We start from the raw sequence: 7,204 nt of genomic DNA, 5'->3' as shown, positions 1-7,204 counted from the left end.
TCTGTTTCAAATACCTGCCTGCCTGCCTGGAATACAAAAAGTATATGTCAGAGAGTTTTATTCCTTTTCTGTAACTAGGGGTAGAGACTACAGCATAGTTATGAATAATACTCAAGTGTACCAACTGCAAACTAAACATCATAAATCGGCGTCACACAATTATTTTTGTAATTCGGTCTTCAGTGTACTGAAAATTGAAAAGCGTACTCACCAGAAGCGATTCATATTTTAGAGCATCTCCAATGGTTATACTGTAAACGTCGTGAGTAGGCAACACGTCTTTCGATCATTATAGACTTGAAAATGTTTTTCTTAAGAGCGCTTTCATTGCCACTGCCGCCAAAACAAAGGAACGCAACCGACAAACAACAACACAGCACTGATTGCAAAACATGAACATCGATGGATAGACTTCGTAAGCTACTCATAACAATTTTGCAAATAAAGAAAATCTATTGTGGAACAGAACCATAAAAAAAGTCGCGAAGAAAATGAAACAAGCGAATGTGTGATGTGCACCCTCGACTCCAGCTTCTCTTAATATGGAAGGAGAAGTCATTGTCGTCAGAACATGGAACAAGAAACACAAAATACTGACAGTAGGTCTAATGTCTAGAATGTGTCATCTCTAAGAAAAACTGTTATTCAGTCTATAAATACTGAAAGAACAGGTATCATCTACTCTTTTTGATTGCAATATATATCCACTGCTGATGTAGAATGGAGGAATGGAACGCGCTGTCAGAAGAATTGCTTACCATCCTTATGACCAGTATGAGAGCCTGTTGCAAAGCATGCATTGCTATCCATGATGATCAGATACCATATTGAGAACAATTTCTTGCCTTTTGCAATGTCCAGGGGAGAGTAGTGGGACAAATCTTATGCTGGCACAATTTTAATATCAAATTGATATCAAATTAATCACACAAATTAATTAATTGATTAATTAATTACCCCTACCCATGATGATGTCCTGGATTTTCCCCAGCTGGCTCGTGGGTCCACCTGAGGGAACTAACAGCCCCTGCTCCTTCCATGACATAATCCAAGATGGCGGTCTGGGAAAAAATGGCAGGAAATTCACTTAGTCTCTGTCAAACTGCTGGACTGGGAGGACCTTTCGACGGTAGGCTAATGTAGTGTGCATAAGAATATTAAACGATTTGTTTAATAATATTGTTTATTCATTCCTGAAATCGCTATACACCTTGAAATTGATGCTGGCGTTAAAGCAGTTTAGATGATGTTAAACAATTCTAAGTCTACGCTACATAGAAAGTACAAACAAAGTGCCTATCACTGATGCTGATATCAAAGTCCCCAATCTTGAAGCTGCTATTAAACTGGAACATCACCAGTTGGTTGTGGCCCTTATGTTCTTTTCACATAGTGGCCGCTGCTGTCATGTTTTTGTCCTGAAGGAAGGTCTGGTCAGCATGTGATTGGCTGACTTCTTCTCACAGCCTTCTCTTCCCTGTCATTCCTGACTGGCATGCCAGTGCTTGACTTTATGCTGTAACATTCCTCCTTCCCAAAGCGACGGACCCTCATCGTACGTGAAGCATGTCAATGGGAGTGGAGGCTGGAGTATGGACGGTCTGATGGACTGGAAGCTGTGGCTGCCAGGGGATGTCAGACTTCCAGTCGTATCCCACCATTCAGCCTTCACTCTGGTGGAAACGTCCCCCAGAAAATGCCCAGATGGACATGCATCCACCTACTGCAGCCCATACCATGATGAAGAAGGCATCGGCTGCTGCAGTGTGGGTGGGTACAGCTCCATCGGTAGGACAAGAGGAGGTGGAGGAGGCGAAGGTTCCATCTCCATGGGGTCATCCCGCGTTGTTGTGATGACACCCTCTGGCGGCTGTTATGGCCGCGCTGTCCTTGGGATGCGTGAATCTGGAGGCAGAGATACCGAAAGATCACCATGCACATGACAGTGGTGAATTTGATTGTGATGTTGGCACTGCAATCCGTCTGGGCCTGAAATGAGATACATCCATGTGCCAAGTCGACGAAGGATCTCGCCTCACACCCACCATCTGCTGCCGCTAAAAACCCTAAAAAACACAATACCACGTAGCGTGAAGCGATACTTTTGGCCTTCCTTCGGCGCTAGATGCTGAGGAGGGTGGAGCAGCTGCAGCAGTGTCAGATGGCGACGGCTGTGAAGCAATTCCTCCACCTATGGTCCATCACATGGATACGAACGATAGGAGGCGTGAAACAGTTGCAGTTCTTGATACCTCGTGTGTGCTGTGCGAAGTTTGGCCATTTGCTGCTTGAAGATTCTGACAAAACGTTCCGCTTCGCTGTTTGACTGGGATGGACGTTGCACTAGTTAGATGCTGTATGCCATTGCATTCACAGAATGTTTCAAATTCATTTGATGTGAACTGAGGGCCGTTGTCCGACACTATGACTTCAGGCAAACCTTCGAGGCAAAAAATAGAGGATAATGCCTGAACTGTGCTACGTGATGTTTTTGAGTTCATTGGCACAGCAAAAGGAAACTTGCTATAAGAGTCTACCACAATCAACCAACGAGTGTTCCAAAAAGGTCCCGCAAAGTCTATGTGCACATGTTGCCATGGTGATTGCAACTTAGACCAAGTAGAGAATTTTTGTGGCAGAGCAGACTGATTTTCCGCACATGCATGACATTGTGACTTCATCTGTTCTATTTTGGTGTCCATACCCAGCCAAGTACAGTGTCGACGCACTAACTGTTTCGTACGAATAATCCCCCTGTGTCCTTAGTGAAGTATCTGTGACACTTCTTTTTGCAAAGCTTTGGGGGTCAATACACGTGACTGTCCACTGTCATTGTGAACCTTGCTGTTTGGTGAGGCTATGCCAATGTACAAAGTATTGGCGCACTGTGCAATTTTCCTATAGTTCAGAGGGAAGGATTGAAACAATTCATAATCTTGAGCATCGATGTGACAAAAGATGCAGCAGAAGCGTCAAAGTCCGTCAGGACCAATCGGAAGACGCCGGCCGTGGTGGCCGATCGGTTCTAGGCGCTTCAGTCTGGAACCGTGCGACCGCTACGGTCGCAGGTTCGAATCCTGCCTTGGGCATGGATGTGTGTGATGTCCTTAGGTTAGTTAGGTTTAAGTAGTTCTAAGTTCTAGGGGACTGATGACCTCAGATGTTAAGTCCCATAGTCCTCGGAGCCATTTGAACCATTTTTGAATCGGAAGACGTGAAAGTGCGTCTGCATTATTATGTTGAGATGTCCGACAATACACAATCTTGTACTGGTATTGCGACAACAACAAAGCCAATCGTTGCACTTTATGGGCAGATCGTACAGGAACCGGCTTCATCGGAAGAAACAAGGACTGCAATGGCTTGTGATCTGTTACTAAGTAGAATTTTATGCTATATAAATAGGGCTGGAATTTGGTGACACCATACACAATAGCCAATGCCTTTTTCACTGTTTGTGAACAGTTACACTGAGCTGTGAACAACACTTTAGATGTAAAAGCAATAGGCCTGTCTTTATCACCAGTTCTGTGAGAAAGCACCGCATTGATTCCATAAGAAGTGGCAATGGATAAGTATCAATCGCAGTTTGTGGGTTGACTGTAGACTTATAGTCAAAACAGAGGGGAATGCGACCTGAAGGTTTGGGGAGCAAAACCAGTGAACTTGCCCACTGACTAGCTTGTATGGGTGCAATAGCTCCGCTACCTTGCAATTCTTTCAGCTCAGCTGTTACTTTGTCCCATAATGCAATGGGAACAGTTCTGGCCCCGCAAAATTTCGGCTGAGCATTGTCTTTCATAGTAATATGTGCAACAAAATTGTTAGCCTTGCCTAAACGTTCAGAAAAGAGTACAGGGAATTCTTTCAGCAAGCTAGTTACACTGTCTTTAGTATTTAATGCAGTCACTGACAACACATTGTCCTGAATTTGAAAGCCAAACAATTCAACGAATCAAAGCCAAATATGTTCTCACAATCGCATGATTGTAGCACAGTGAAAATCAAAATTCGCGTATGCGAGTGATGCATGGCAGGCAAAGTACATTTTCTGAGAACGGGAATGTCTTGTCCATTATTAGAAGTTAGGCGCGTGCTAGTTTTAGACAGGGATGGGGAGCCTAACAGTTCATATGTGTTACGATTCAGCAATGTAAAAGAGGCACCTATGTCCAACTGAAATTTCACACGTTTTCCACTAAGATGCAAATAAACAAAAAGTTTGTTGGACTGACGTTGCACTGAAGAAACTGTTTGCTCGCTAGCTTTGCTAATGCCTGCGGCAGGATTTTGATACCCTACATTGATTACATGGGCCATGCGACTAAATTTTTGTGAGTGGGCAGAGTTCTGATGTTTATTCTGTTGCGAAAATACGGATTGTACGTGGCCTTTCTTACCACAAGCGCAACACTGTGTTTGTATGGACGGGCAGTCTTGGCGTTTGTGCCGTGAATACCACCGAGGACATGATATAATTCTGTTCACCTGTTTAGAGAACTGTTTACGCAGCTTGGCGCGTGTGTGCTGTTGATGCCTACTGGGCCATTCATGAGCAAGGGACGACTCAACCCAACGAATTGGTGGCTGTTCATCTTTATCGGCTGCTGCAGCAACTGAATCATACTGATCTAGAATTTGCACTAATTCTAAAATGATGGGGCTGATTGTTACAAAATCTGTTCTATAAGTCTGACGTCAGTGACATTGTACACGATCGCATCATGCAACATAACATCTGAACATAAAGCACCACAAGCACATTTGAATCTGCATTTCCTCATCATACCCTGAAAACCTGTTAACCACTCGATAAGTTTGTTCTGACATTTTTTTGCAATGAAAAAATTGGCACATAGCTGCCACCACATTCACTTGTTGGTCATAATAGTTAGTTAGAGAATCGAGAACCTGATCATAGGAAAGTTTACTCGGAGTTGCATTAGAAAACAATTTCTGAATGAGGCAAAAGACTGCACTTCCTACCATTGACAAAAAGTAATGTAGTTTCACAGTACCTGACCCTTTGTGAGCAATGATGTGGGCTTCGTACTGTTGCAACCACTCGAGCCATTCCTCTTCTTTTTCGTTAAACTAGCGAAAAGGCGGTATGGTACTCACAGTTACAGTTGTTGCTTGTTGCGCAGCGTTCGTGTGGTTCACGAGTAACTGCTGTAACGTATCGAGGAGCAATGCGATCTGCTGCATCTGAAACTGAAACATCCGTGTTAGCTGCGCTGCAAGCAAGAAAAATAAGCACACAAGCAAAGAAAATTTCTGCAACGTCCACCTAAAAGCATTGAATAGGAAAAACACTATAAGACACTGTTAAAACATGTAAATACACCCCTGCAAAGAAAAGGCAAGGTAGAATTAAGGCACCAGCAAAACACAAAAGCCCACAACAATACAAAACTGTGGCAGCAGGTTGCACTGGGTTCATACTCATGGCCAAATATGTAGTGTCTAGGAAGCCTGCATACTCGGTTTGCTATACAAACAATTAAACAAGTCGTATTAATGAGTTTTATTACAATAATAAAAGAAACAATACTTAACTTTGGCGATTACACAGATGTGTTGCAAGCAAAGGGCGACATACAAAATAATCTTATATGGATATGGTGTCAGTTATTTCGGACATGTCCGAAAGAACTGACACCATATCCATATAAGTATATAGTTCTGGCAGTACCGGCCATGACCTCCTTCTTCTGTGCGGATGCACACATATTCCCCGAACTCTTACGGGACTTTGAATGTCTTCCACGAGTAATGAGTGTGTTGGGATGGGACACTACGAATGTAGTGTGTGGACATACAAGGTGAGAATGTGAGTCTCTCGGGAGGCGTGCGCGAGAGAGTCCCTGCAGTCGCACTATCGTCTGTGCCCTCGGTGGCTCAGCTGGATAGAGCGTCTGCCATGTAAGCAGGAGATCCGGGGTTCGAGTCCCGGTCGGGGCACACATTTTCACCTGTCCCCGTTGATCTATATCAACGCCCGTGCGCAGCTGACGGTATTAATATAATTCTAATTTCGTTCTACAAAATAATCAGTCTTTTTCAATATAAACAATCCCAAGTCTGTGGTACATAGAGAGTACAAGTGAAGTGAGTAGTGTTGACGCTGCTATCGAAGTCCCTAATCTTGAAGCTGCTATTGAACTGGGGCATCACCAGTCGATCGCAGCGCTTATGTCAAAGGGGCCATTGCTGTAGCGTTGTCGTACTGGAGGGAGGTCCTGTCAGCCTTCACTTCCCTGTTGTTCCCGGCTGTCGTGCTGGCTCTTGACTTTACGCCGTAACAACAGATACCACAGCAAATACCACTACAAGACAGAGTCCACTGCAATGTAGTGAGATGCGCTAAACATGACACACTTAAACCACGATCCAGTCCATATCAAATGGCTCTGAGCACTATGGGACTTAACAGCTATGGTCATCAGTCCCCTAGAATTTAGAACTACTTAAACCTACCTAACCTAAGGACGGCACACAACACCCAGTCATCAAGAGGCAGAGAAAATCCCTGACCCCGCCGGGAATCGAACCCGGGAACCCGGGCGTGGGAAGCGAGAACGCTACCGCACGACCACGAGCTGCGGACCCAGTCCACATCACTAGTTGTGACAGCTAGATGTTAGAGTGATAGAGATCACTGAAACACTTGTATATCCTACATGATCATCGATGCCCATACACCGAGCGTCATTCCCCTCATACACTGCCAGCGTCAATGCGTCAATGGGGAAAAAAACACCTACTGCCGCGACCGATTCAGTTTTCCATCGAGAATATATGCAACACACGTGATCACGGAGGTAGTCCAATGCATACTACGTATCAGTTCGCTATTCAGCAGTCCAGAAAGTGCCCCTGCTGGGACCTACAGCTGCAGGCAAGAACCGACTAGCCTGCTCGCCAGAACTTTTCTTTGCACCTGCCGCTCGCGAGAGTCTTAATCCGGAAATGCCCATTCGTTCCGGCCACATGCTACCTTCGTCACACGCCAAATGGTGTCGTCCTAGGAAACCAGCGACATATGTATCACTGTAATTGCAATGAAATATTACGAGTGCAGCCCCCAATTTCTTGACATTCGACAATGAGCGAAGTATTGGAAGTATCTCCTCCAGACTGCTGTGGCTTTGGAAATATCAATATCTATATTCCTCTTATGGCTGGACATAACTTTCCGCGT

General features: G+C 44.6%; 1 non-coding gene across 1 annotated transcript; it reads left to right on the top strand.

Moving 5' to 3' along the window:
- The first annotated feature begins 5,889 nt into the window (after nucleotides 1-5,889).
- On the top strand, nucleotides 5,890-5,964 carry Trnat-ugu. The gene has a single exon. It is a non-coding gene; the product is annotated as a tRNA-Thr (tRNA).
- Nucleotides 5,965-7,204: the final 1,240 nt, after the last annotated feature.

The sequence above is a fragment of the Schistocerca piceifrons genome, chromosome X, assembly GCF_021461385.2.
Source record: "Schistocerca piceifrons isolate TAMUIC-IGC-003096 chromosome X, iqSchPice1.1, whole genome shotgun sequence".
Lineage (NCBI taxonomy): Eukaryota > Metazoa > Arthropoda > Insecta > Orthoptera > Acrididae > Schistocerca > Schistocerca piceifrons.
The sequence above is the reverse complement of the archived record's forward strand: the minus strand, read 5'-3'. Positions and strand labels throughout refer to the sequence as shown.